Source organism: Meles meles, chromosome 2, assembly GCF_922984935.1.
Source record: "Meles meles chromosome 2, mMelMel3.1 paternal haplotype, whole genome shotgun sequence".
In the NCBI taxonomy this organism is placed as follows: domain Eukaryota; kingdom Metazoa; phylum Chordata; class Mammalia; order Carnivora; family Mustelidae; genus Meles; species Meles meles.
Window position 1 is genome coordinate 141,985,475 of NC_060067.1, and position 19,642 is coordinate 142,005,116.

A 19,642-nucleotide genomic window follows, 5' to 3' on the forward strand; every position below is an offset into this window, starting at 1 on the left:
GTAAAGCAGAAGATCTGGCAAACCTTGCTGACAACCACTCAGGGATCACACCTGCCCTCCCCAGTTAACCCCACCAAGCCCATGGCCTTGCATTTTAACCAAGAGGAGAATTCAGCAGTGGTATTTATTTCTGGTTGAATGTCATACTTAAAATCTCAGAATCACATTAATTTCCTTTCACAACACTTTTTTTCTTTTTTTCACTTAATCATCCCCTGGTTTTTGTTAACAGGGAACTCAATTGTAAAAATCCGAGAAATCACACTCTGTGATGGAAAGAAAACCAGGATTTGGGGCAAATTAAAGCACCAAATATCAAATCTCATTTTCAGCTGAGAGAGACACCTTTCCCCAGGGCCATAACCCGACACATAAAATTAAAGGGGACATAAGCATGTCCATAATGGTTTTAGTTCTTTAGTTCTTTGCCTGTAAACTAAATTACAATCAATCGACCAGCCTATTTTTAGGCAAATTCTAAGTTTTTTTGTTTTTGTTTTTGTTTTTTTGTTTTTTTTTTTAAGTAGACTCCACATCCAGGATGGGGCTTGAACACAGGACCCGGAAAATCAAGACCTGGGCTGAGAGCAAGAGACTCACGTTTAACCAACTAAGTTACCCAGGCACTGCCCCCACTTTTTGAAAAAATTTTATTTTTAAGTAATCTCTAAACCCAACATGGGGCTTGAACTCACAACCCTGAGATGGAGATTCACAACCTCTATGGCCTGAGCCAGTCAGGCGCCCCTCTAAGCTAATTTCTAAGCTAATCCTCAACTGTTGAGTTATAACAGAAATGCTGCTTAGTGTACGATGGAACTGGAAGACTAGCACAAATGGTAGCCTATCTCAGTGAGAGAGTAATTTGTTGTACCCATTTTAAAGATTAAGAAACTGAGGCCTGGAGAGCATAAGCAGCTTGCCTGCAGCTGACTGCCCACACACCGAGCACCTGATGGGTCCTGGCTCTGGCTGGCCCTTTGGAGAAGGGAAACCCTTCCATAGTCATCAGCCCCTGACGCTGGGTACCAGACACCACATCAAGGAATCGAGCCTTGGAGACAGCACCTGCTAGGCTCTAGATCCAGCAAGAGCAGACACTGGGTCTCAACATCACACATTCGGGCCTGAACCAGATCATCATCAAAATGCACCTGAAACCTTGACCGTGACATGGTCACTGGAGCAAATGGACTCTGTTAAATGCTCCTTGGAACCCCTCAGGAAAAGCCAACGTTCTCTCAGAAATACATAACTACGCTGCCGACACTTGCTTGCATAATGCCAGCTCTGTGAAGCTGGAGATCTTATCCAGAGAAAAAAATACATCAACACGTTGAACTATGAGATTCCCTCTCGCAATGGATAGTAAGAAAAAGCAAGCATACAACAACAGCAACAAAACCCAAAACACCACACCCCTCCACACTCATAGTTTGAGGAGAAAGGACGGAATTAATGTTTTATGTCTGTTCTCCCAAAATGTCTACCTTAGAACCCAATACGTGAGGCGGGGAAGGGAAGGTTTGGGTGTGGGGCTCGGGGAGAGTGGGAGGCCCACGAGGCTCGGAAATCCCAAAGGCGCTGAGATCCCAAAGGAGAACGGACGCCCCGCCCTCCGGCACCGCCCCCACGCCGGGGGCCTCTGCAAGGACGCACCGCGACGGTCACTGCGCCGCGCACAGGTTCCCGGGCGGGAAGACACTGGCCTCATCTCGAAAAAGACCAGAGATAACAAGGCTACGCCGGCTGCCTAGACCCGAGGGCGGCTTCTTTGTGCATCCGTCGCCAAGCTCGGCACTAGAAACCGGGCGCTCACGCCCCCTTCTACAGTCCCCCGAGCGGTCGCCCCCTCACCGCGCCGGCGCGCACCACTTCCAGACGAGGCGTGGCGACGTGCGCGGCGCGGCCCCCGGCAGCCCGATCCCCGCGCGCCCGCCTGTGCTTTGGCCGCCTGTGCGTCCGCGCGACCGGGCTGGAAGCTGTGCCCCTGAGCCGAGCCGACCGCCAGCCTCGCGGAGCCCGGGATACTCACGCGTCCGAGTGTTTTCGGGAAGGGCGCGCACTGCCCCCGCCCCCGCCCTCGCCCCTGCCGAGGAGGCGACAGAGTGCGGAGAGTCGCCTCTCGGGCCGCCTGAAGGGACTAGCGGGCGGCCGGCTGAAAGCCCCTCATGTTCTGCAGGCTCGCTCAAAATGCTCCTTGGTGCCGCCGACGCAGCTGCCAGGTTTAATTACTATGTCAGGCAGCCCCTCCCCCCCATAAAGAGACACAGAGATGACAGGCTGGGGAGCGAGGTCCGCATGTTCCACCGCAGTCACCCTGCCTCCGCCCCAGCGGTGCCGCGGCGGGAACGACTGTGCAGGGACCGACCGGGACAAAGGTTCGAGTGCCAGCCGTGACCGGGGAATTCTCCTGAAACCTCAGTCCTTGGCTCTTCGCTCTGAGCGTAAATCTGATACCCTTCCCAGCAGTATCTGTGAAACAAAAGGAGAGGCGGGCGCCTTTCTGGTTAACCTGACCTGCGTCTCAAACATCAAGGGGACTTTTACGTAAAGGAACGCAGCAAACCTCAACCTTATTTATACTAGATTACTGGGCATTGATAGGATAATCTGGCACCTTGCTAAATGCACGCAGGAATCTCATCGAGCTGTTTCCCATCACGTTTTAGGGGCTCCCGCTAACGTTCCCGCCTCTGCAGAGAATTCTGGCCAACAAAACCTTACTGTCTGGGGGAGCTCCTTTGCAGATCCTCCTTAACCTGGACCATCTCCGACGCGCTGACAGCTCCTCGAGAGCGACTGGATTTTGTTAAGCCGGAAGGAATTCGTGGTTCTCCTTTGCAAGTGAAATATCTCTCGGAAAGTAGTGCTTTTTAAATACAGGTGTATCTAACCTGTGCAGGGCGCACTGCAGCCTGCCAGCCACGCCCCGCGGCCTCCCCGCGGCCCCGCCCCGCCCCGCGGGCTCTACCCTGCGCGGCCCCGCCCGCCGCACCTGCCTCTGTGGGGAGCGGTTTCCGTGGAAACGCGGAGAGCGGGTTCTCCCTTCAGACTCGCTGTTGCCCTGACAACAGAGACCTAGCATTAGGCGGTGCAGGGAGGCTGTCAGTGGATGCCCGTTTTAAATCGCGGATTCCGATTCACGAGGGTAGTAGGGCAGAAATAGGAGGGCCGTGGTATTTGGGAATGGAGACTGAGCAGCGCGAGCCTGAACGTAGATGGGGTTAACGGACATGCAGACCCCGGGGCACAGCATCTCTCACCCCTCCCACTCCCCAGCAAACAAATTTATACTTGGTTTTAGAATAAATGCCGTCATCCCCTTCAGCGTATTTACTTTTCTCTATTCTGCTTAAGATACTGGGTAAAGGTTTTTTTATTTTGTTTTGTTTTTTTCACTGAGTACTAGCTAGCTCCTGGGAGAAGCGAGGAGAGGCACATAAACATGGGTGGAGCAGGGGGAGACCTCGTGGGAATAATATTTGATTAAGGATGATCTCATGCACATAAATTAAGGAATTGTTCAGAATACAACCTTACACTATCAGGCTATGATGAACGCATGGTTATAAAATTCAGCTCTATTTCAGGTGAAGTTTTAGGTGGGTAAAATGGGAAGGGTGGATGAGACTATCCATATCCGTATTTGGTAAAAATCAAAATTGTTCATAAGCCATCTTGTTACCTTTAGTATGGATATTTTATACTCATCAAACTGCAAACAGGTACTAAAAAGATAAAATGAAAGAAGTTAATGCTTTGTGCAAATTGTAACAGGATTGAATAGACACACATACCCCATACTGGTTTCTCCTTACTATAAATTGTATATTTTATATCTCAGTAATTAAAAGATTGAAATTCGTGGCATATTTGAATTAATGAGATTTTACCATTCACATTATAATAATACGATGATAATTAACCTCTGGCTTGAGACTAAAATATGTATCTCTGCACATATGTATATGTGTATACATATATACGCATATAAACAAACTTTTAAAGTGACAAATGCATTTATGTAAAGTTCCATATGCATATGCATCTAATTTTCATAAAGGAAGTGACATTTCTATTATTTTAAGGAGACAGCTTCTGTAAAGGAACACATACTGGAAAATTTTGTCATAAAGCAAAGACTTTTGTCAAGAAGACTAGCTAATTTGTATGTTTTGAAAATCCACATTGGGTATCTTAAAACTGCTCTGAAGCACATAATTTTTTAAAATTTTTTATTTCTTATTTTTTTATAAACATATAATGTATTTTTATCCCCAGGGGTACAGGTCTGTGAATCGCCAGGTTTACACACTTCACAGCACTCACCATAGCACATACCCTCCCCAATGTCCATAACCCCCATCCCCCTCTTTCAACCCCCCCTCCCCCCAGCAACCCTCAGTTTGTTTTGTGAGATTAAGAGTCTCTTATGGTTTGTCTCCCTCCTGATCCCATCTTGTTTCATTTATTCTTCTCCTATTCCCCTAATCTCCCATGTTGCATCTCCACGTCCTCATATCAGGGAGATCATATCATAGTTGTCTTTCTCCGATTGTCTTATTTCACTAAGCATGATACCCTCTAGTTCCATCCACGATGTCGCAAATGGCAAGATTTCATTTCTTTTGATGGCTGCATAGTATTCCATTATGTATATATACCACATCTTTATCCATTCATCTGTTGATGGACATCTAGTGCAATTGCTGGGTCATAGGGTAGTTCTATTTTCAACATTTTGAGGAACCTCCATGCTGTTTTCCAGAGTGGTTGCACCAGCTTGCATTCCCACCAACAGTGTAGGAGAGTTCCCCTTTCTCTGCATCCTCGCCAGCATCTCTCATTTCCTGACTTGTAAATTTTAGCCATTCTGACTGGTGTGAGGTGATATCTCATTGTGGTTTTGATTTGTATTTCCCTGATGCCGAGTGACGTGGAGCACTTTTTCATGTGTCTGTTGGCCATCTGGATGTCTTCTTTGCAGAAATGTCTGTTCATGTCCTCTGCCCATTTCTTGATTGGATTGTTTGTTCTTTGGGTGTTGAGTTTGCTAAGTTCCTTATAGATTTTGGACACTAGCCCTTTGTCTGATATGTCGTTTGCAAATATCTTCTCCCATTCTTTCAGCTGTCTTTTGGTTTTGTTAACTGTTTCCTTTGCTGTGCAAAAGCTTTTGATCTTAATGAAATCCCAATAGTTCATTTTTGCCCTTGCTTCCCTTGCCTTTGCCAGTGTTCCTAGGAAGATGTTGCTGCGGCTGAGGTCGAAGAGGTTGCTGCCTGCGTTCTCCTCAAGGATTTTGATGGATTCCTTTCTCACATTGAGGTCCTTCATCCATTTTGAGTCTATTTTCGTGTGTGCTGTAAGGAAATGGTCCAATTTCATTTTTCTGCATGTGGCCGTCCAATTTTCCCAGCACTATTTATTGAAGAGGCTGTCTTTTTTCCACTGGACATTCTTTCCTGCTTTGTCAAAGATTAGTTGACCATAGAGTTGAGGGTCTATTTCTGGGCTCTCTATTCTGTTCCATTGATCTATGTGTCTGTTTTTGTGCCAGTACCATGCTGTCTTGATGATGACAGCTTTGTAATAGAGCTTGAAGTCCGGAATTGTGATGCCACCAACTTTGGCTTTCTTTTTCAATATTCCTTTGGCTATTCGAGGTCTTTTCTGGTTCCATATAAATTTTAGGATTATTTGTTCCATTTATTTGAAAAAAATGAATGGTATTTTGATAGGTATTGCATTAAATGTGTAGATTGCTTTAGGTAGCATAGACATTTTCACAATATTTATTCTTCCAATCCATGAGCATGGAACATTTTTCCATTTCTTTGTGTCTTCCTCAATTTCTTTCATGAGTACTTTACAGTTTTCTGTGTAGAGATTCTTAGCCTTTTTGGTTAGGTTTATTCCTAGGTATCTTATAGTTTTGGGTGCAATTGTAAATGGGATTGATTCCTTAATTTCTCTTTCTTCTGTCTTGTTGTTGGTGTATAGAAATGCAACTGATTTCTGTGCATTGATTTTATATCCTGACACTTTACTGAATTCCTGTACAAGTTCTAGCAGTTTTGGAGTGGAGTCTTTTGGGGTTTCCACATATAGTATCATATCATCTGCGAAGAGTGATAGTTTGACTTCTTCTTTGCCGATTTGGATGCCTTTAATTTCCTTTTGTTGTCTGATTGCTGAGGCTAGGACTTCTAGTTAGGCTAGGACTATGTTGAATAGCAGTGGTGATATTGGACATCCCTGCCATGTTCCTGACCTTAGCGGAAAAGCTTTCAGTTTTTCTCCATTGAGAATGATATTTGCGGTGGGTTTTTCATAGATGGCTTGGACAATATTGAGGTATGTGCCCTCTATCCCTACACTTTGAAGAGTTTTGATCAGGAAGGGATGCTGTACTTTGTCAAATGCTTTTTCAGCATCTATGGAGAGTATCATATGGTTCTTGTTCTTTCTTTTATTAATGTGTTGTATCACATTGATTGATTTGCGGATGTTGAACCAATCTTGCAGCCCTGGAATAAATCCTACTTGGTCGTAGTGAATAATCCTTTTAATGTACTGTTGAATCCTATTGGCTAGTATTTTGGTAAGAATTTTTGCATCTGTGTTCATGAAGCACATAATTTTGTAATCATATGACACAGATGTTTATCTGCAAAGACCTCTAAAACAAAAATGTGTATGCACAGCCATAGAATAGCCACCTCCCTCACCTAATACATTTCAAATTTGAAAAAAAGTATTAAAAAATATTAAGCAGATGATCCTCACTTCTAACAAAAATTGAGAATGAACATTGTGGAAGACAGAAGAATAGAGGTTAAAAAATACTAAGCGATGCAATCATTTAAAAATATCTTTCTAAAATAAATGAAACTAAATGGGATCGGGAGGGAGACAAACCATAAGAGACTCTTAATCTCACAAAACAAACTGAGGGTTGTGGGGGAGATAGGGAGAGGGTGGTTGGGTTATGGACATTGGGGAGGGTATGTGCTATGGTGAGTGCTGTGAAGTGTGTAAACCTCACAATTCACAGACCTGTACCCCTGGGGCTAATAACACATTATATGTTAATAAAAAATTTTTAAAAAAAGAAAAAAATATCTTTCTAAAAATAATTAAAAGCAAGATGACTTTTACATTATTGTATTAACTGCTAATATGAGATTCAAAACAATAAATAGGTATGATCCCAATCTTTTTCAAAATCATGTGCTGTGTGTGCTGATACATATGACAATGATGAGTCAGCGGAATTCTTGGCTTTATGCTTGCCTCCATTGCGTGTCTCTATTTCTTTACAGTTGTCTGTATTTTCCACCACCAGTTATTGCCAGTGAGAGCAGAGTGGCTGCGTGCTCAAGAGAGTAGGCTTGGTATCTGCTAGACCTGGCCCAAGTCCCTGGTGATACTTTAAGGCTATGTATGTTTTTTCATTTGAAACATGGGCTAATAATAACACCTTCCTCATTAAGGTGGTTGGAAGGATTAAGTGGTGTAAGTAAGACCTGAAGAACAGGAGAATGTGTTCCTTATATCAAATACATTCATTCTAGTCTGGGGGCTATTTTTTCTAGGTTCTTAATTCTCCTTTGGATAATTCTTTTATGATTTATTAACTGATTTGAGGGGGGTGGGCAGAGGGAAGGACACTTCAAGCTGACTCCCTGCTGAATGCCTGATTTCAAGATTCGCAACCTGAGCCAAGAGTCCATGGCCCAACTGACTGAGCCACCCAGGCGCCCCTCCCTTAGATATTTTCAACCCTTCAATTAGACATTATCAAGTTCTATATCAGTATTATTTACCTCTGTCCACAGTTTTTACCATTTCTCCTCATCATTCCTTTTTGCATATCAGAAACTTCTCATGAGATCATTCTCTTTTTCCTTAAAGTACCTCCCTAAGAAGATTCACGGTGATGGTTTTTGTCACTCAGATCTGCTGGTTTCGGTTCAATAATATCTTTATTTTGATTTTGTTATATAAATATAGTGTTATGACATATAATTTTAGGTTCATGGTTATTTTCAATTGGCACTTTGAAAATATTGTTCATCTGTCTTCTGGCTGTGTTACTGTTGTTGAGTAACCAGCTGTCATGTAATTTTTACTTTTGTTCTAGGTAATCTGTCAACCTTGACTGTTTTTTTCCTTGTTATGCTTTTATTCTGTTATCTTAGCTCTTTAAAAATATTAAACACACTTATTTCATATTCTGTATCCAATCATTCCAATATTAATAGTCTTTGCCATCCAGGTTTACTGTTTCAGACGACATCATTCATGATATCACTTGTTTATTCAGTGATTTTTATTTATTGTGAATTCCTGTACCTTGGAACTTGATCTACAGGACCTCTTGGAGTCCCAGGTACTACGTAGATGAAAAGGGGAGGTGCGGGCACTTCTAACTTGGAGCTGCTTTAAAATAAAGTTTCGGTTTAGGGATGCCTGAGTGGCTCAGTTGTTAAGTGTCTGCCTTCGGCCCAGGTCATAATCTAGGGTCCTGGGATCGAGCCCCACATTGGGCTCCCTGCTCAGTGGGAGCCTGCTTCTCCCTCCGCTGCTCCCCTGCTTGTGTTCCCTCTCTTGCTGTGTCTCTCTCTGTCAAATAAATAAAATGTAAAGATCTTTAAAAAAATAAAAAATCAAGTTTCAGCTGAAAGTTCTCAGGTCCATTTACATTACATTCTCTAGAAGGTCTAAGTGTCAGGCTCAGACACTTGGGAGTGGAAGTCTGAAGTTGGGACAACTTTTTCTGTACTTCACCCAGCATGGCTCAGATTGGCCACATCTCCTGCAGGCAAGTCGTTTTCTTGTATGTTGTTTTGTGGTCTTTTAGGGGTTCTGGTCCCACCTGCTCAAGCCACATGCTTTTTATCTCCTGCCCCCTGCATGTGACTCATTTAAACTCAACTGTGGGGCTGGCAGACACCTTGCCTCCAGCCCTTTCACCAAAGGCCTGCTCCGCCCTTGCTTCTCCTTGTGCAATCCAGCTTTCTCATACTTTTGCCTTCTATTCCCTTTACTTTGCCGCCAGCTCCAGAAGTGCTTTGAAAGCACAAGACAAACAATACCCTCTGAAAAGTAGGTAAAAGGTTTGGACAGACATTTCACTAAAGATACATGGATAGCAAATAAAAACACGACAAGATGCTCAAGATAGTTCACCGCTGGGGAAATGCACATTAAAACCACAATGAGGGGCACCTGGGTGGCTCAGTGGGTTAAAGCCTCTGCCTTCGGCTCAGGTCATGATCTTGGGGTCCTGGGATCAAGCCCCACATCGGGCTCTCTGCTCAGCAGGGAGCTTGCTTCCCCCTCTGTCTCTGTCTGCCTCTCTGCCTACTTGTGATCGCTCTCTGTCAAATAAATAAATAAAGTCTTTAAAAAAAAAAACAACCCACAATGAACTATCACTCATAAGAATGGCTAAGAAATGAAAAAGACAAACAGCAGCAACTATTGGCCATAATGTGGAAGATTGGGAATTTGCATACATCCCAGGTGGGAGGATAACATGGTACAGCCACTCTGGGAAACATTCAGCAGTTTATTAGGAAGATAAACATACTTATGCCTTATATATTAGTTTTCTTCTGCTGTAACAAATTACCACAAATTTGGTGACTTAAAACTGCATCCCTTTATTAGCTCATAGTTCTGAAGGTCAGAAATCTGAAACAATGTGACTGGGCTGTCTGCTCATAGTATCACAAGACCACAAAACGGCAGTCGAGGTGTTAGTGGGCTGAGTTCTTTCCTGGAGGCTCCTGGATGAAATCTGCCTGCAAGCTCATTCAGGTTGTTGGCAGAACTCGGTTCGTTCTGGTTGCAAGTCTGAGGTCTCCATTTTTTTGCTGGCTGGCAGCTGGAGACTCTTCTCAGCTCCCTAAGGGTGTCTACATTCTTTCCTTGGGGCCCCCACCATATTCAAGCCAGTAAGGACTCACTGAATCTCCCTGCGCATCACGTCTTTCTGACTTCCTTTTTTGTCTGCCACTTTTAAACGGTGCGTGTGATTAGATCAGGCACACCCAGATAATCTCCCCTTGCCAGGTGAGTGACAAATCATTATAATCACCTGTTCCACTTACAGTCAAAGGGCAGAGGTTTATACAAAGGTGAGTGCCCTTGGGGGGTCATTCCTAGAATTCTGCTTGCCATGAGATATAGCCATTTTGTTCCTAGGTATTTACCCAAAAGAAATAAAAAATGTATGTCTACCCAAAGACATATAGGTGAATATTTATATCCACGTTATTCATAATAACTCAAAACCAGAAATAACTCAAATGTCCATCAGCTGGTAGATTAATAAAACAACTGTTGGTATATCCATCCAGTGGAACACCAGTCCTCAGTAGAAAGGTTCAGACTCCTGATACGCACGACAACCCGAAGACATCTCAAAAGCATGATGCTAAGTGAAAGAACTCAAACACAAAAAACTATGTAATGTATAATTTCATTTATATGAAATTCTAGAAAAGGCAAAACTAGAGCAACAGGAAGTGGATCAATGGTTGTCAGGGATCAGGGGGTTCTCTGCAGTCTTACCATAAGCATCTTTGCTGCAAGCATTTTTGCTATAAACAATTTCATTGCATAACTAATTGACTGTAAGGCAATTTTGCCATAAAAGGTTAAAAATTTAACAGTTGGGTTGCATTTCTCCATTGATGCAGAACTCCCATTTTTATATTATGTAAATCTTAGCCTTAATACTGATCTATACAGTGGTGCAAAGTTTTGAACTCACCTTTCCTACAGGACTTTGGAACATCTATCTCTGGACATGTGACATTGCTCCAAGAACAAACACCACCAGAAGGCTTTCACAACGTGACACAAAGCTCATTTACAAATATGCATCCTACTATGTGAAAACTGATACTTCTTTTAATGAAGGAAGAAATTTTATCTTTTTTAAAAGATTTTATTTATATATTTGACAGGCAGAGGTCACAGGCAGGCAGAGAGGCAGGCAGAGAGAGAGGAAGGGAAGCAGGCTCCCTGCCGAGCAGAGAACCTAATGCAGGGCTCCATCCCAGGACCCTGAGATCATGACCTGAGCCGAAGGTAGAGGCTTTAACCCACTGAGCCACCCAGGTGCCCCTGGAGGAAGAAATTTTAATGAGAAAATAAAAAGTGTGGTGCTGGGGCACCTGGCTGTTTTCAGTTCAGGTCATGATCTCAGGGTTGTGGGACTGAGCCCCAAGTTCCCTCTTTCTCTGTGCCTCACTGCACCCGCCATGTGTGGTCTCTCTCTCTCTCTCTCAAATAAATAAACAAATAAAATCTTTATTTAATAAAGTGTGTTGCTGAACAAGGGGAGGAATCAACAAGCTAAAAAACAAACAAACAAACAAACAAAAAAGAATGAAAAGATAATACCATGAACAAAAGGTTTGAAAGATAAGTGCTTGGATACGATCAACAAAATGAAATCAGTTATTTGCAGTTTTGCCATGAATCTATACACATTTTTCATATACTCAAATACTTTGTATTTTGCAATAAAGGCTTTATAATTTTGCTGTTAATTTTCATGTTTCATTATGTCCTTTTTTTTTTTTAAAGAATTCATTTATTTATTTATTTGACACAGAGAGAGAGAGAACACAGGCAGGAGGAGCAGCAGGCAGAGGGAGAGGGAGAAGCAGGCTCCCTGCTGAGCAGAGAACCCGATGCGGGGCTTGATCCCAGGACCCTGGGATCATGACCTGAGCCAAAGGCAGAGGCTTTAACCCACTGAGCCACCCAGGCGCCCCCATTATGTCCTTTTTAATGAATGTCTCCCTTTTATTTTTTGTGATTTTACAGGGCACAGGGCACTTGGTGGGGTGATGGAGTTGTGCTCTACCATGATTGTGCTGGTGGTTACAGGACTGTATACATTCATTGGTATTCACTGAATTGTACAATTAACATCAGTGAATTTCATTATATGTAAATTATACTGTAATTGAAAAAAAGAAGACTGTAGTCTTCGTATTTTGTCCAGCATCTTAAGGTGTTTTATATTGGAAGTTTCTCTACACATTTAACCACAAAATTTGTCTAAGACTTTCATAAGAGTGTCTAAATATGTCTGTATTTTTTTTTAATTTAAAGATTTTTATTTATTTATTTGGGAGAGAGTGAGCACACAAGTGGGGAGAGGGGCAGAAGGCTGGGGACAAGCAGACTCCCCGCTGAGCAGGGAACACAGGACCCTAGGATCATGACCTGTGCCCAAGTCAGATGCTTCACCAACTGAGCCACCCGGGCACCATGCCTATATTTTTTAATTCATAGCCCTTACACAGTGGAGTTGCAGAGTCATGTGGTTATTGTCTATCTCCCTTGTGTTTGACTATAAACTCCATGTGGACAGAATCATGTCTGCATTCACCACTGTACCCCACTTCCTGGGGCCATAGTGAGTCTTTGACAAATATTTGTTGGATAAATGAATAATGCCTCCTCCAGAGCAATTTCAGACATGAAAGATCTGATTACATATCTTTTCTCTAGCTGATCTCTTGAATTCTGTTACTAAAAACTTTTCTAAGCTATAATTGAAAGTTAGAGTTAGGGACCTTTCCTTTAGCCCCATGATGTTATAGAAAGCATGTGTCCTGACTGCCGCTATCTGGGCTGGAAGCCCAGGGTACCTCAGTGTCGCCATATGGGCTGAGAGAGGAGGAACACAGCAGCAGAGAGCTAGCTGGCTGACCCTGCTGTTTTCTCACCATTTCCAGTCTTCGTTGTCAGGGCAAACTAAGCACCCTGTTTCACTACAAAGCTTACATTCATGGTTTTCCTTTAAGGCATACTTGATTCATCGAAACATTAAAAATGTATATTAGTATTAGAGAGCAATGTCCTTTGGGATTAAGGGAGACATTCCTAGAAGCCAAAGACTGCAGAGCCCTTTGGATTGGAGCCAGCAGCCCCCTCAGAAGACAGCAGGGCCAGGAAGGCACCAGACTGTTCTCTGTTGAGGAAACTAATTAGGTCCTCCGTTCATTCGACCTTGGCCTTCAGTTACTTATCTGTAAATGTCACACCCTCCCCCCTTCCAGGTTAATATGAAGGTGCAAAACTACCAAGTGCTAAAATCATTCATGATTATTATAACCTATGAACTGGAAAAAACCATGTGCAAAATGGGCATTTCTTTCACCTCTGGTCTTAGTATATGACTCTGTAAGCACAAATTGTGAATTTGATGGTGCCTCTTAAAAATATCATATAGCACAGATTGACTACTTGCTACCGAGCATCTATTCCCTCTATTCCTATTGGCAATAGGACCTCAAATTTCCAGAGGAAATTTGGCTTGGGTGGGATCACACATACCACAAGTTCCAGGAGGGAGCGCTGGTGGGCTTAAACCAACCGGCACACCTACCTGTGCCCCCAAATCATCTGGATTGGATTGGACATTAGCACTAACACAGTCACAACCAACAAGCCAGGACAAGATATTTGCTGGGGCTCTTGAGAAAAATAAAACATCTTTCTCTTATTGTGGTTCTGGGAGAAGAGACCATTCCTTTTACTCTGGATGTGTGGTATGAAGAATACCCCTCTGATAAGGACGACCCCAAACTCCCTTTGGAGCTGCCTTGTGAAACCTGCAAATAAAGTCAACACTATACAAGACAATGTGGGGAGGAGAGAACCCTGGCCTAGGTGGCAATTTTTTTGAGCAGCTGGATCCAACCTGACCTGAAACCAGTGTCTCTAGATTTTCAGTTACCACTGAATCAATAACATCGCTTTATAAGGCAGCCTTGTTTCAGCCATGATTTGCAATAAAAAGTAAATATGATGTTTCATTTTAAGATTTTCAGTTAATACTAGAATGCCATTTAGACATCACCCAAAAACTGGAGGAACAAAGGAAAAGAAGTAATTGTTGCTACTTAATCTGACCCATCGGAGAAGACTGAATCCTCTAAATGGATAGAACGATTCTGGAGAACATAATAGCTTACAAAATATATTGTACTTGTTAACCAGAGACAGATCCCCAGAGTCTGATTTGCCAACTTTACCTTAAAGTTTCCATTAGTGATGTGAATGTAAAGAAACTTAAAATCATTTGTTGAGCAAATGCAAGTTTTTTTTCCATTTCTGCTTCTCCAATGATAATAGTAGGCACATGTTGAATGCTCTTGAATACTCTATGTCAGGCTTGTGATAGGCCTTATCTCATTTACTTCTCAAAGAAACCTGAAGTTGCAATCCCATTTTATAGTTGAGGAGATTGAGGTTCAGAGAGGTTAAATAAGAGATCACATGACACATGTGAGGCAGAGGTGGGACCCACATCTGGGTCTGAAGCCAAAGTCTGTGTTCTTTTTTTTTTAAATATACTTTTTTTTTTTAAGATTATTTATTTATTTGACAGAGAAAGAGAGATCACAAGTAGGCAGAGAGTCAGGCAGAGAGAGAGGAGGAAGCAGGCTCCCTGCTGAGCAGAGAGCCTGATGTGGGGCTCAATCTCAGGACTCTGGGATCATGACCTGAGCCGAAGGCAGCGGCTTAATCCACTGAGCCACCCAGGTGCCCCCAAAGTCTGTGTTCTTAACCAGTTCTCCATACTCTCAAGTCAAGCCTGTAGCCCTGTTGACATCCTATCAGTATTTCCTCTAAGCCACAGCCATTCATGACTCCTTTTCCCTCATACAACCTGCAATCACAAAACTCTTTCTCATCTGTGAGTGAGCCATGCTCCACCTGGTCTGAAATTCTCCCACCAGTTTTCTCTTAGAGCAGGACACCAAGGAAGGGAGGAGCAGCCTCCCCTAGGGGGGTACAGTTGTCAGTGTGGGAGATCCAACCTTTGTGCTCCCATCCATCAAAACTCCCATGCACCCCTTGCCTGAAACCTCTCATCTCCGACCAAAGGGAATAGCTCCTTCTGGAGAAGCCCAGAGCCCTGTTGCCTCCTCCTGGTCTGTGGGGTCTCCAACAACCAGGACTGTGCACCTACCATGTGCACGGCACTCCACCGGCTTTCTTGTGTTCTTGTCGGATTCTTTCCATTAAAGTGCTGCCTCTTCTTGTTACAGCCCCAAAAGTGCAGACATGGACCCAACATATTGAGTAATAATACTTTTTTGAAATAGAAAAATTGGAAGGAAAAGAAAAATAAAATCAGAACCGCAATGAGCTTCACTGCTGGCACAAGCTCTGGAGGTAGGGAGCTAACACCCATTTCATAGATAAGGAAACAGATGGGACTAGGCTAGGGGCACATAGCAGTGTTGGGGCAAGGCTTTGAACTGGCCGTCCGGCTCCACAAGCTCAGTGTGCCATCTTAGGCACACAGAGCGAGGACCATGGGCTGGAGGAGGCTGGGAATGAAATCTGAGAATGAGAAGAACTATAGGTACCAAAGGCTCCTGGGTTGCAAAGTGAAGCAGGAATTAAGGCCCTGCACGACCAGCTAATAAAAAGCTAAGGGAAACATGTCCTTTGAGTCAGGAACATGATAGAAGGAAGTAGGGGACAAGCAGTTTGGCAAAGGGCCAGAAGCAAAACCTAATTCATTTTCCTCCATTCTGCCACAGTGACCACAGCTCTCACAGGGCATGAAGTCAGCAGGAACCTGGTGATGGCTGCATGACCCTAGAGGCCTGAAATCCCAGTTTCACTCTTCTTCCAACTCCACTGGGCAGCCCCTTCCTCTGAATTCCTGTTAAACTGCAGTTTCTCCTGATTGTATGTATGGACACATGGGCCATGGGTTTATGACATTTTTTTCTAAAGGTGTATTTATTTATTTTGAGAGAGAACAGGAGGGAGACAGCAGGAGGAGGGACAGAGGAAGAGAATCTTGAACAGACTCCCCATTGAGCACAGAGCCCAATGTGGGGCTTGAACTCAACGACTCTGAGAGAGATCATGACCTGAGCTGAATCAAAAAGCAGACACGTAACTGACTGAGCCACCCAGGCCCCCTAGGTTTCTGACATTTTGTTGAATAAAATTTCATCTTGATCCCCAGTCTCCAACAACCACAATAAAAATGTGCATTTCTTGGGGCTCCTGGGTGGCTCAGTGGGTTAAAGCCTCTGCCTTCTGCTCAGGTCATGATCTCAGGGTCCTGGGATTGAGCCCCACATCGGGCTCTCTGCTCGCTGGGGAGCCTTTTCCCCCCTCTCTCTGCCTGTCTCTCTGCCTACTTATGCTCTCTCTCTATCAAATAAATAAATAAATAGATAAAATCTTTTTAAAAAATAAAAAATTTTTTAAAATGTGCCTTTTTGGAAAGGGGTGGTGGAAATGGCGGGACCTCAGTATGAACGTACTTAGTGCCACAGGACTGCACACTGAAAAATGGTTAAAATGACAACTTTTAGGTTATATATATATATATATTTTTTTTTTTTGGTGCCAATTTAAAATACAGTTTTATTTAAGACATTGCATTTTCCACTTAACAATACAGTGCTTATAAAGTGCAATGTTTATTTCCTTTCCCTGTGCACATATTCCATATTCAAGTATCAAGAATGCCCAGTTTTTTTGCTATAGCAGCTCAACGTTATAACTGCCATGGAATTTGCTACAAATTTGGGTCCTTTGAATATTGTGTGTGGAACAATGCTCAACCTATTTGTTCTCAGGTTGGTTTAGTCAACCTCTTCAATGGTGGGCCCAGAGGAGGCACCACCAGAGGGAGGAGCTCCACCACCAGGGAAGCCTCCAGGCATTCCTCCTGGCATGCCTCCTGCACTCTGGTACAGCTTGGTGATGATGGGGTTGCAGACTTTCTCCAACTCTTTCTGCTGGGTTCAAATTCTTCCTTCTCTGCAGTCTGGTTCTTATCAAGCCAGTTCATGATTTCATTGCACTTGTCAAGAATCTTCTGTTTGTCTTCATCATTTATCTTGCCCTGAAGTTTTTCATCTTCAACAGTTGCTTTCATGTTGAATGCGTAAGACTCAAGTGAATTCTTGGAAGACACTTGTCCCGCTATTTCTCATCTTCAGCTTTGTACTTCTCAGCTTCCTGGACCATGCGCTCAATATCTTCCTTGTTCAAGCAGTCCTTGTCATTAGTGATGGTAATCTTGTTCTCTTTTCCTGTGCTCTTATCCATGGCAGAGACATTGAGGATACCATTAGCATCAATATCAAAAGTGACCTCAATCTGAGGGACACCACGAGGGGCAGGAGGTATGCCTGTGAGTTTGAACTTTCCAAGTAGGTTGTTGTCCTTGGCCATGGCATGCTCACCTTCATACACCTGAATAAGCACACCAGGCTGGTTGTCGGAGTACGTAGTGAAGGTCTGTGTCTGTTTGGTAGGAATGGTAGTATTACGCTTGATGAGAACAGTCATGACTCCTCCAGCAGTTTCAATGCCAAGAGAAAGTGGAGTGACATCCAACAGCAGCAAATGTTGAACATTTTCAGATTTGTCTCCAGAAAGGATGGCTGCCTGGACAGCTGCACCATAAGCAACAGCCTCATCAGGGTTTGATGTTCTTATTCAGTTCTTTTCCATTGAAGAAATCTTGGAGAAGTTTCTGGATCTTGGGGATAAGTGTAGAACCACCCACCAGGACAATATCGTGGATCTGAGACTTGTCTGACTTGGCATCCCAAAGGGCTTTCTCTACAGGGTCCAGGGTGCCACGGAACAGGTCAGCATTTAGTTCTTCAAACCAGGCACAAGTGATAGATGAATAGAAGTCGATTCCTTCATACAGAGAATCAATCTCAGTACTGGCCTGGGTGCGGGAAGAAAGTGTACGCTTAGCACGTTCACAAGCATACGGAGACGACGAACTGCCCTCTTGTTTTCACTGATATCTTTCTTATGTTTGCGCTTGAACTCTGCAATAAAATGGTTGACCATTCGGTTGTCAAAGTCTTCTCCACCTAAGTAGGTGTCTCCAGCTGTGGACTTAACCTCAAAGATACCATCTTCAATAGTAAGGATTGACACATCAAAAGTGCCACCTCCTAAGTCAAAGATCAGCACATTCCTTTCAGCTCCAACTTTTTTGTCTAAGCCATACGCAATAGCAGCAGCAGTTGGTTCATTGATGATTCAGAGTACATTGAGACCAGCAATAGTTCCAGCATCTTTGGTGGCCTGACGCTGAGAATCATTGAAGTACGCAGGTACTGTGACAACTGCATTGGTAACCGTCTTCCCAAGATAAGCCTCTGTGATTTCCTTCATTTTCGCCAAAACGATGGAAGACACCTCCTCGGGATAAAAACTTTTTGTCTCTCCCTTGTATTCTACTTGGACCTTGGGCCTGCCAGCATCATTCACCACCATGAAAGGCCAGTGCTTCATATCAGACTGGACAACAGCATCACCAAATCTCCGTCCAATCAGGCGTTTGGCATCAAAAACTGTGTTGGTGGGGTTCATCGCAACTTGGTTCTTCACAGCATCACCGATCAATCGTTCGGTGTCCGTGAAGGCGACATAACTTGGGGTGGTCCGGTTTCCCTGATCATTGGCAATTATTTCCACTTTCCCGTGTTGGAAGACACCCATGCAGGAGTAGGTGGTGCCAAGATCAATGCCAACTTCAGGTCCCTTAGACATGGTTGCTTCTCTGTGGGCCTGGCTGGGGTGGAGAACAACACAACAATCCAAAGATCTAGCCCCGCGCTCAATGAGCAGGTTATATATATATATTTTTAAGTGTGATTTAAAATGTGCTTATCATGGAGTGTCTGGGTGGCTCAGTGGGTTAAGCCGCTGCCTTTGGCTCAGGTCATGATTTAAAATGTGCTTATCATGGAGTGTCTGGGTGGCTCAGTGGGTTAAGCCGCTGCCTTTGGCTCAGGTCATGATCTCAGGGTCCTGGGATCGAGTCCCGCATCAGGCTTTCTGCTCAGCAGGAAGCCTGCTTCCCTCTCTCTCTCTCTCTCTCTCTCTGCCTGCCTCTCTGCCTACTTGTGATCTCTCTCTGTTAAATAAATAAATAAAATCTTTTAAAAAAAGGTGCTTATCAAAACTCTTCACAGACTTGGGGCACCTGGCTGGCTCAGAGTAGCATGTGACTTTTGATCTCAGGCTCATGAGTTTGACCCCATGTGGGGTGTAGAGATTACTTAAATAAATAAAACTTAAAAAAAAAAAAAGACCACTTTTATATTTAGGCCCCGTGACTTTAGGGCCACACCAAACACGGAGAGCCAAGGCTTCTAATTGTGTACTACCCCAAACATTCCCTGCTCACACCTCTCTTCCTTTATGTTCCTTACTCAAAGGACATGTTTTTGCTCCCCTTAAGGAGCCCCATTCATACCTTTGTACTCCTACAAGCTGGGGCCAGTCCTGTGGCCGCTGCTGTCTGTGTGCTTGGGGAAGCCTTTTGCCCGTGTCTGTAATTGCAGACACAATGTAAATCATGGCTTAACATCCATTGGCCTGCAAAAGCTCAGTGTGTATACTGAGAGGCTGGTGGCCTGGGCATTTCTAGGGCAGATACTGGATGTAAAATCACTTCGCCCACAGATGCTTTTGAAAGCAGTGAATGTTCTGCATTCTCTTGGCACCTGGTAGGAGACAACCCTGAGAGTAGAGACAGAGGCCCCTTTCAGATTATGTGTTTTATGGCATCTAATTTCTTTTTTTAATT

The 19,642-nt window shown here is 43.7% G+C and overlaps 1 protein-coding gene and 1 pseudogene across 4 annotated transcripts in view; both read right to left on the reverse strand.

Moving 5' to 3' along the window:
* Positions 1-2,932, reverse strand: part of TRIM2 (tripartite motif containing 2) — a 161,387-nt gene extending 158,455 nt beyond the window's left edge. For 2 of the 4 annotated variants that reach the window (XM_045994594.1, XM_045994578.1), the window contains exon 1: positions 2,728-2,932. The gene's annotated coding sequence lies outside the window, so the exon portion shown is untranslated. Of the gene's footprint in view, positions 1-2,035; positions 2,512-2,727 lie in introns of those variants that run through there. The other 2 variants (XM_045994587.1, XM_045994573.1) reach the window with 1 other exon arrangement.
* Positions 2,933-16,430: 13,498 nt separating this feature from the next.
* LOC123934484 lies at positions 16,431-18,615 on the reverse strand (annotated as a pseudogene).
* Positions 18,616-19,642: the final 1,027 nt, after the last annotated feature.